Source organism: Octodon degus, unplaced genomic scaffold (genome assembly GCF_000260255.1).
Source record: "Octodon degus isolate 3935 unplaced genomic scaffold, OctDeg1.0 scaffold00183, whole genome shotgun sequence".
Classification (NCBI taxonomy): Eukaryota; Metazoa; Chordata; class Mammalia; order Rodentia; family Octodontidae; genus Octodon; species Octodon degus.
In genome coordinates this window covers 189,430-198,905 of record NW_004524759.1, presented here as the reverse complement: position 1 = coordinate 198,905, position 9,476 = coordinate 189,430, and the positions used below count along the sequence as shown (strand labels likewise).

The window sequence follows — 9,476 nt, the reverse complement described above, 5'->3', positions numbered from 1 at the left end:
CCAGGGGGCGGGGCTGGCTGGCATGTGGTGCTGGGGATCTAACCGCGGTCCCTGATGCTTTGCCAAGCTTGTTCCAAATAGGTGCTTTAGACCACTGAGCCATCTCTCCAGCCCAGCAGCAAATATTTTGAAATAAAAGAATGAACGAAAAATTCATCTTAAAAAATGTTGCTCATAAAAAAGAAATAGGTGGGACCAGAAAGACAGTTCAGCAGTCTAAAACGCTTGCTTAGGCAAGTTTAGCCATGTGCAGAGGGACTTTAGTTGGATCCCCCACACCACGTGCTGAACCAGCCCTGCCCCCACAGTGGGCTGAGCAGGCCACAAGAAGGGAACGGAAGGGAATGGAAGGGAGGAGAGGGGAGGGCAGAGGAGGGGAGTGGAGGAGAAAGAAAATGCCAAAAGGTCAATAGGAAGGTGTCAGAGAAGTGGAGATTAGACCAGGTTACTGGGTCTAATAGCATGTACTGGGAGGTTGCGTGTAAGTGAACCTTCCCATCTGTCTGCATGGAAAAGGACTGTGTAGTCTAAGGCACTGACAGGGAACCTCTGGGTGTTGCCCCTCCTTTGTCATCTCCCAAGCTTCTACTATGTACACATTCAGTTTTCATAGTAACAAAACTTATTTTAAGTTTTCATAATTATCTCTTCAATCAAGAAACTAAGTTTAGCCTGGGGTTATAGCTTAGGGGCATAGCACTTACCTGGAAAGCACAAGGTCCTGAGGTTGATTCCTGGAACAACCCCTAGTTTAATTTTGAAATGATGAAATTATGCCTTTTATGTTCACTTTGAAAACAATATTTTTTGCCATTTAATCAGGTGACTTGGGCAGATTTCTACTGGGACATCTGTAGCACCACACTCCTGGTCCTTAAATCTGATGTGCTGGACAGCTACCCCAGGCTGGGCTCATTGTGGGAGAAAGTCCAAGCCATTCCTGCCATCCCTGGCTGGCTGCAGTGGAGGCCCCAGACCAGGCTCTAGGTAACCCATCCCATCTCTGGCTTCGCTGTCCATAGTCATCTCTCCCTTCACACATGCCAGCTGTGTCAGCTCCCCGATAACCCTCCACACACTCCCCACATCAACTCCACCAGGACTTCCACTGTTGCCATACCCTGGATTAAAAAATAGTATTCAGTTTCTAGTGTCTATTTCTAAAGAATACTTTCTTGTCACTTACAGTCCCTTGAGTTTTGAGACTGTATCTTGCTAGGATGGACAGACTGGCCTTGAACTCACTTTTTGCCCTTGAATGCACAAAGATAGTCCTTCCACCACCCAAGTATTGGGAATACAACCATCCCCCACAAACATTTCACATTTATAACTAAGAAAAAGTAGTTTACATATAGACTTAGAAACTTTGCAGCTAGCGCTTTAATCTGTCCTTCGCATTGAGAATGTGCACGTGATAAGGATTGGTCTGTCACATCAGTGGAAGCACAGGCAGCACAGGGTGCTGTTGAACTGCTTGCTTGATAAGTCTCCTGGATATTTTACAAAAATAAACATACAACAAAGGAGCAAAACCTGGAGTAAAATTCAAAGTAAATGTGAGTGCAGTCCAGGAAAGGAGCTGCGTGTGTCGGGCATACAACACTGCTGGACCCTGGAGGCCGAGCCCAGGCCTATGCACTGAGCTATTATATATTTTAATTTCCAGGCACTGTTGCCCTAATCTACTCATGCACTCAGAATTGGCTCAAGCCTCTGATCATTGTGTCTTGGCCTCCCAGAGTGCTGGGATTAGAGGTGTGCTTCATCATGCACTGCAGATCCAGCTGCCTCTAAAAGCCAAACACACTGATACTGGAGGTGTGAATTTTACTTTTCTGATTTGGGTGCATATGGGTATTACTTTTGGGGTTCCTCTTTTCCATCTGTTGCTCTTTATTCATGGGAACACTAATTAAAACCCTAATAAAAGTCTGGATTACTGTGGAGCTACTTCTGTGTTCTGCATTTGGGGACTTCAATTCCTATTGTTGGGAGCCTCTGAAGCTGGACATTCACTTTGTGTGGGAGAGCAGGACAGTGCCCCAGTGCCTAGAGCAGTCAAGGTACCATTGTCTTGAGAAAAACATCCTGCCTGGACAATGTTGGCTCTTAGCCACAAAGTAACCACGCATCTCCCAATACTAGCTTTGCAAAGGTGTAAATAAATGCCCCTACTGCTGTTCTTGGGGTTCTTTGCGAGTCAGGCAAACAGGTGACCCCTTGACCCAGGGGTCTTGTCTTCTTGTCTTCTCTCTTTCCTGCTGCAGTTTCTCCACAGGGTACACTGGGAACTGGGTGTTCACATTTGGTGCAAGAACAAGATACCTGGGAAGAGACAAGTGGGTAGCAGGAACACTTCTGAAGAGTGCACAACAGGGGAGGAAAGTGAAATGGTTGGAGCCAGTACTCAACCCACGCATGCAGGTCCTATCGGCAAGTCAGGGGTAAAGCATGCGGATTGGGGCTCAGTAGGGCCAGAAATGTGTTCACGAGGGCCAAAGAAAGAAATGAGCTTGTAGAGAAGCCAAAAAGAGAAAGTTAGATAGAGTTACTGGTAGCTAAAAATGGGACGAATCAAATCTCAAGAATCACAGAGGTATGTACATGTAATAGTAGTTTGGCATACTTGATTCCCGTATTTACTTTCCTTTGCTGAATTCTGGTTAGAAAGGGTTTTACAGCCTCAAAGGATTTGACTCATGGTGCTTCTTTTAAATCAAGTCCCAAACCTGAATGGAAGAAGATAAAGGGAAAGCAGTTAGAGCTTGAACCCTCTATCTAGCTTTGATCAATCCGGTGAAAGAGCTCTTTTAAGTTGTGATCAGCTAGTTCCAAGCACCCTGATGGTGCTACAGGGGGAGAGGCACAGGCTGTTCTAGCAGGGTCCAGGGCTCTGGTCCTATACAGACCCAGCTGGGACTCCCTGGCCACCTGCACATTCATGCCACTGGCCCATCTCTGGGGTTTGACACACACGGCCCACTATAGCCCTGTGTGCTTGGGCATAAATAGCAAGGTCATGACTAAAGATTGCCCTGGCCTCTGAATTTGCTGAGTGTTGCTGACATTCATAACTTATTTGCCTCAAACTAGTGTCTATGTTTAAAATCTGGGCAAAATGGGATAGCACAAGTCAGAGTAAAGTGACAGACAGCACACACAGTGACTGTATGGCTTGGGGAAGGAGAATGTGGACAACAGAGCCCATTCACAGTACTAACAGCTCAACCAGCCTTAAGGATATGGAGGAAAAGCAGCAGCCAGAGGAAGAGCCCCAGTATAAAATGTCTCCAGGTATTTCCTGGTGTCATTGGTGTTGATTAGACAAGGAAAATCAGTGTTAAAATGCAGTCTGTCCAAATCACTCCATATTCTTATATTGTTCAATTGATTGTTTGTTCTTTGACAAAAATACTAAAATCATAAATGATTAAAGCGGATATATTGGGTTAAAATACAAAAATTGTTTAAAAGAAAACAAAAATATTAAAGTGCTCAGAGAGCGCTCAGAGTGGCTGGTGAGCAACAAGAGAGCTCTCCTCTCGCCTTACAGAGGACTGCAGGATGGACTCTAGTCCCATCCTCTGTAGCCCATCTGGTAGCTTTCAACTGCCCAGCAAAGTGCCCCATTTCTTAGAATGTAAGAAAATAACAGGGAAAAGGTGTGTGCATGATCCAGCAGTTTCACCACACTTTCGTCTCCACAGAGGAGTCAAGCACCATAGTGGGCACCAAAGATGTAAGCAGTTTTCTCTTCATGGGCTGTAGTCCTGAGGATGCTGAAGAATGACGTCAACAAAACAGTAGTAGAGGAACAGAACAGGTATGGTGCACCAGAAAGCACAAAAAGAAGCCCTCAGATTTTGAGGGTAGCTCCAAAGGAAGGAGGCCACAGAGGTGCCTGCATCTAGGGACTCTATGGAGCTTTTGGCACATGAAAGGAGCAGATGGGCATGTGAAAAGGCAGATGTGCAGCTGCTGCTGCCTGCCTGGCTTCTTGTTGTCCACAGGTTTGATGAGTCCTCTGTCCCTGGTGCTTGAATAGCCTGAGCGGGAGGGAGGTGATGAATTTGCTTATGGATAGCCTTGCTCAGCATGAACACACTGTCTAATGGTACAGAGACAGGATGTTAAACTATACAGTGCTGTTCAGTGATGGGGAGGGATGTGAGCAGGATACTCAGGAGTTTAGAGAAGGGACAGGTCACACTGGCTTCTGAAAAAAGACGCCTGCAGAAATGAGAAAAGTTTTCCAGGAGAACATGAATTGAATAGGAAGAACATTCCAGATTATAGTGTCATGGCAAAGACCCAAAGGAAAAAGAGAGATGAGATGGGGAAAAATGGACTGTGTTTGGGATAAAGAGTTTGAGTGAAGGTAATTATCATGAAGTCAGACATGGAGCTGGAATTAAGGGATGACCTAGCAGGGAAGCATAGATGTGAGAGATAGCAAGTGATAGTTTAAAGATGTGAGAATGGATTAAACCACTCAAGGAGGATACATAGAATGAGACTAACATTTCAGACAAGGACATCAAAGAAAAAAAAAATAAAGGACAGACAAAACACAATGAGCCCAAGAAGGAAAGAGTGTAAATAAGGAGGTCTAGCACACACAAAACATCTGGCATATGGAAGATTAAGAGATAACATTGAAATCAAGGTATGTCTATGTAGACAAATTTGAGATGAAAACATCTAACAATGGCAGAAGAAATGAACCATATCACTAGTTGAGAAAAAAAAGACATTTCTTTATCAAGTTAATCTTAGTTACTTGCTATGAGATCTTGGTTCGGCAATATCTTAGGCTATGCATCTTTCAAAGATTTCCTAGACATTGCTACACATAGACCACAGCACGTTACCAATGACCAACTCCCCTTCAAAGGCTCCAGGCCAGCTGAACCAACGAAAGGGGGTGCGGTGGCCCGGAGAAGGCACATTGCAGGCGCATGGAGGAGCATGGACCTGGGCTTTTCCAGGACAGAGAGCAAAGTAATGGCTCCTGTAAGCTCCACTTGCAAAGGGGAGCTGCGCCTGTGATCCCTGCCAGGTCCTGTAGCCCGGTGCCCCTCACTGTTCCCCCCAACCAGCTCAGCAGTGGGCTGCTCCTGTTGCTAGGTTCTGGACCAAACACTGAATATTGTAGGCCAGTACTCAGAGGCTGAAGAGACTGCTCAGGAAGCCTTGAGCCATGGAGTGGCCAGCGATCATGGGGTTTTTGACCCTTCTCTTAGTTTCATGGAAGACTTTTCATTCCATCAGAAGCCGGTTTATAGTACAGAGAAAGAAACGCCTTGCACCCCGCCTTGCAGGATACATTAAGGAAAAACATCAACTCTTGGAAAAAGTCAACCAGCTTCAAAATGAGAATGAAGCCTTGGAGGCAGCTCTCAGGGAGCCTCGTGATCTTGAGAAAGAGGGGGCCAGGCAAGCCCAGAGTTGGTAGGCAGCCTACAAGGACATGGCTGGGTTTCGTGGGCAGATAACCTCCATCCTCACAGAACTCAAAGTTTTAAAAAACAGCAACTGAGGATGACAGAAATGTCTGGCAGGATCTGGTACCTAACACAAGAAGCAAAACTTCTCAGGTCTGAAATAGAAGAACTGGCAGAGTCTGTGTGACATCTCCAGACTCAGCGAGCGTCTCTGCAGTCGGAGAACACAGAGCTGCGAAGAGAGCGCCAGAAGCTTCAGGTGAAGTTCACAGTGAAGGCCGAAGTTCACCACCAAACAGTTCTGAGCTGCTACAGGAAACTGAGACTGGCAGCAAAGGCCCGGGAGCAACAGGAGCAGAAACTGGAGGAGGTGGGCCGCGTCACCTAAGAGCTGGAGACCTACAGAAAGCGAGCCCAAGACATGGAAGAGGAATGGGAGAGGACTGTTCATTTCTACCATAGGCAGGTGACCTCCATGCAGAGAGAAGCCCATGAGAACTGGGACAAAGCTGTCATTGCTGAAAGACACCTCCAGGATTTAAGAAGAGAAAATGCTCGCACCAGACAAATCCTCCGTGCAGCAGAGCTGAAAGCTTCACTGGTAGGCAAACATCCTGCCACTCTCAGTGTCACAAAGAGCACCTCTGGCCCAGTGCATTCCCCATGAGGTCCCTCTCCTGGCCATCAGTGTAGGCCTACATCTGCAAGATCCATGCGCCCTCTCCCAACACTCTGGGAGGAGCCACTGGGAAGCCAAGTGTCCTCTCCAGTGGGCCCAGCAAGCTCTCAATTGGACCTCACCCAGCTCAACCTGCTCCAAGCCCAACCCAGGGACAGGGTTTGATTCCTCCAGCCCTCCCTCCAGCTGGAGTTGCATCATTTGCAACACGTCTAACAGGTCAGATAGCCTCATCCTCCCCTGCCTCCTCCAAGAAACATGGACAAAGGTTCTGCACATCTTGGGCCACCATGGTGCCTCCCCAAGTTTCTCCATGGCCAGGATTCACCATCAGAAATGTCTAGACCCTGTGCCTTATTCCTCAGACTCTCCAGACCCATACCTGGGGTTTCCCAGTCACCTCATGCCCGCTGAATGGAGGGGCCCCTTTGGGGTGCATTCCAACTTCCAAGGAGCCTGCTACCCAACACATAGCCCCACACACAACAGGAAGTCTGGCCCCAGCCCTGCTCAGCCTCCATTATTCATTCTACACTCTCCCTTCCTCTCTGCCCTTCTGCCCTTTCTTAAGAATTGTAGTTCAGAAATAAAGAAAATTTAAATATGAGAAACTGTAGAGGCTCAAATCCTAACCTGCTATCAACTAGGGGTGACTAAAAAAGAAACAAAGTGTATGATATATGGTGCTTAGCACCCTGGGGGCACTGCCCTTCTGTCTCCTGCAGGCAAGCAGAGTCCCAAGAGCCACCAATCTGACTGGTTTGGTGGTCTCCATCACAGTGTCCTCTTTGTCACCTGGGCGTGGGGAAAATCTCTCCTAAGATATAGAACAGAAGGGAGGATTCAATATCCTGCTCTGGAGGACTCAGCTTCCTTCCCGGTGGGTTTCAGGTCTCTGGGAATCATGCACTGGTTTTGTGCCCACTTCAGTCAGGGAGAGACAGGGGACGCTGCCTGGGGCTGTGGCTTCACAGTCCCTGAGGCTCAGGAGAATGTGAGAGCTGCACATGACAAAACTGTGCATGACATTGTGAGAGTTCTACAGGAAACATGAGGTGCAAGGATCACCATCAGTAGTAAGGTTTCTATGCAGCGATGTCTCTGGCTTCCCAAACCCTGGGCTAAGACACAGTGCTTCAGCCTAGAGCAAGGAGCTACCAGTCCTGCACCTCGCACCCAGTGGACACTTGGGGCACTGCACAAGATCAGGTCAAGCATATCTGAGAGGCAAAGTGAGTCACACTTACAGTAATACTGCACTTGCTTGTACCCACTCACCCACCCAGGGATATGGTTTACTGTCCCTGTATTTTTGCTTGACATTCTAAAAGAGAAAACAAAACAAAACCAATTATTCCTAGTTTTTCTCACAGGCTTACTAACATATTACCTCTATTTAAAATTTTGAGAAGGGTTTCAATTGAAAGTACAAAGAACAAATGACCACTACATAATAGATGAAATTATAAGCTAAAAATGGAAAATTCACAGAATAACATATTTCATCTGTAGTACAGTAAACATGTCTGTATCCTCAGTACCTAAGATAGAATGTGTCCCAAATTGGAAAATAGCAATCTAGAAACAAACATTTGAAAAGTTACCAAAATTGTGCAAGTTTTTTTGTATAAGGTGGAATCTGCAACCTCCAGCTGTAAAAACTGGTGAGAAGGACATGAAAACTACATATGGGAAATATTTAAAAGGTATTCAAGACAAGAAAGGCAGCTACGAAAGCAGTCTGTGACAGGCAGTGAATGACTTCTGTATCCTCCATGTGATCAGATGCTATTGCCCTGCTACCAAAGCCAGGATGAAAGGGAACTTCCGGCCCCACCCCACTGCCTCATCCACAACTGGGAAAGAGCTGAGAATGCTGGCTCTGGAGTTAGGAGAAAAGGCCTAGAGCCACAGGAAGGGCACAGAGCAACAGGGGTCTGGGTGGGAGGCTCTAGGGATCCCTCTGATCATCTTGGCTTAGAAGCACAGGGAATCCAGGGCTGCAAGATGAAAACGAACGGGGGGGATGGGGTGACAGTGCGCTTACAGCAAGGAGACTGACAGTTCAGTTGCTCACAAGGTAGTGACACCAAAGTCACTTCCATACAACAGGGAGTTGGGATTGAGGTGGAAACAGAGCCACACCCTCACCATCCAAGGATTTCCCTCTTAGGGGGCTTCCAGGTCCACTTGCAGCCCTGAAATGGGACAACCAAAAGCTCACACGTTCTCTTTCCTGCTATCCTAACAGCACACAGGTTCTTCACTAACAGGCAAACTCATCATGGGGGGGGGGGTAAAGTTCAGAAAGTAAAGAGGGGGCCTGAACCCTAACCCTAACCCCAGCACCAGGAGGCTGAGGACAGAGGATCCAAAGGTGAAGTCCAACCTGGGTTCCATGGGGATCCCATCTCATAAGAAAGAGACAATCAACAGCCCACCTCAGAGAAGAAGGTAGCAGCCGTGAGGCAAAGGACACTGATATTAAGCCTATTGTTGAGCAACTCAAGGAGAATAACTTCCCTGGGGCCCAAATGACTTCCAGAAATCTGGGAAACCATTGAAAGGCCCGGGCTGAGTGTAGACTGTACCTCTAGCAGGACTCCTCTGCCTGTTCTTTGATCTAGTGGTATTTGACAGCCCCATGAGGCATCTTCTGGAAATGACAGCAACATGTTTTTTCTCCACAGCCAACTTTCAGAACAATTCCCTGCAGCAGTGAAAGACATAAGTGTCAGAAATGAGATGAAGTGAGGCCTGGGTTTGAATGTGAGGCAGAGCAGCGACAGGAGAGGGTACTGCTTGCGACTGTGTGTGGCTAGGATTCCCTCTTCTGTTCCTGTATCCCCACAAGGAGTGTATAACAATGGAGCTCAGTGATGCAAATTTACAAACATTAACAGAGTATTTGAAAAAGACCCTTGATCCTGATCCTGCCATCAGAAGTCCAGCTGAAAAATTTCTTGAATCTGTAGAAGGAAATCAGAATTATCCACTGTTGCTTTTAACATTACTAGAGAAGTCCCAGGATAATGTCACCAAAGTATGTGCTTCAGTAACATTCAAGAACTATATTAAAAGAAACTGGAGGATTGTTGAAGATGAACCAAATAAAATTTGTGAAGCCAATCAAGTAGCCATTAAAGCCAATATAGTGCATTTGATGCTTAGTAGCCCAGAGCAAATTCAGAAGCAGTTGAGTGATGCTATTAGCATTATTGGCAGAGAAGATTTCCCTCAGAAATGGCCTGACTTATTGACAGAAATGGTGAATCACTTTCAGAGTGGAGATTTCCATGTTATTAATGGAGTCCTTCGTACAGCACATTCATTATTTAAAAGATATCGTC

The 9,476-nt window shown here is 46.6% G+C and overlaps 1 pseudogene; it reads left to right on the top strand.

Annotated features, from left to right (window-relative positions):
* The first annotated feature begins 8,889 nt into the window (after nt 1-8,889).
* Nucleotides 8,890-9,476, top strand: part of LOC101568637 — a 3,185-nt pseudogene continuing 2,598 nt past the window's right edge.